This window comes from Belonocnema kinseyi, chromosome 6, assembly GCF_010883055.1.
Source record: "Belonocnema kinseyi isolate 2016_QV_RU_SX_M_011 chromosome 6, B_treatae_v1, whole genome shotgun sequence".
NCBI classification, from domain to species: domain Eukaryota; kingdom Metazoa; phylum Arthropoda; class Insecta; order Hymenoptera; family Cynipidae; genus Belonocnema; species Belonocnema kinseyi.
This window is the reverse complement of record NC_046662.1, coordinates 71074221-71075564: the sequence shown is the minus strand read 5'-3', so window position 1 is coordinate 71075564 and position 1344 is coordinate 71074221.

The window sequence follows — 1344 nt, the reverse complement described above, 5'->3', positions numbered from 1 at the left end:
GTAATTTTTATATTTTTTAATCAAAATTTGGCACATTTTAAATTTTTTATAATTTTAACATAACCTAATTTCTATTTTTACCGATGAACAGGTGATATTATGGGAATAATTTCTTTTAAATGAAATGAATGTATGTCGTATATCGAATTAAATATTAAACACTTTAAATTATTTGAAATTTAATTCGAAAAATATTTCACTCTCTACAAAATTATTGAACTTTTAACAACAAAAGATTGACTACAAAAAGAGATGAGTTTTCAACTCAAAAATACGATTTTTGAACAATAAAATAAATTTTTGATCTAATACTAAAAACCAAACAGTTGAACATCCAAGCCAAAAACATACAAGAAAAAAGTGAATCGTTTAACATAATAGTTAAATTTTCAAGCAAAAATATGAATTTTTACGAAAAGATTTGATTTTTCGACAAGAAAGTTTACTTTTAACCAAGTTGAACTTTTAATCAAGAAAGATTATTTTTCTACTATAAAAGATGAATTTTCAAAAAAACTTTATCAAATTAGCTGAATTTTTAACCTACAAAGATACATTTTCAAACAAAATGGTCGAAGCTTCAATTAAAAAAATTTTCTAGCACATTTCAAACTAATAAATACATTTTTGATCCAAAAATGGAATCGTCAAATTTTCAGTATAAAACAAAATTTAAATACATGAATTTTCAATTTGTTGAATTTAATGATTTAGTCAAAAGAACAAAAAAATTTCAACTATATTGTTGAATTTTAAAGTCCAAAAGATGAACTATCTTCAAAAAAGGTGAATTTTGAACCCAAAAATATCATTTTTAAGATTAAAGCTAATTTTTTTGCCTAATTTTTGATCAAATTTTGGAGTTTTTGAACTAAAAAGATAAATTTTCTGAAAAAACAATTCAATTTTCAGCTGGAAAATATGAATTTTCAACTGAAAGGATAAAATTGGTGAGTCTTTAACAAAAATAAAATAAATTTTTTGAAAAGCAGCTTAGCTTTAAAACAATCTCGCGCTTCGACCTCGATAATGTATTTAAATGACGCTACGCGCTCGATCCTTGTGCACAGACTTTTTAAAATTAAGGTCAAAGCATTGACAACAGTCATTTGGTGATTGTGAATTCTCTTTTGTTAAAGCTCCTTCGGCTTTAACGAACACATTCTCATCAAATATCTCGTGCTTCGCACTTGAGTTTATCCCTGGTAGTTTGTTATTAAACATTTTATTGTAACTTTTGTAGTTTTTCCATGAACTGAATTTGCTCATTTCCAATGTTCTTTGATGATTTAATCTGTACACATACTGTCTACTGAGCAGCCTTATATACCGTTTTCTAACGTC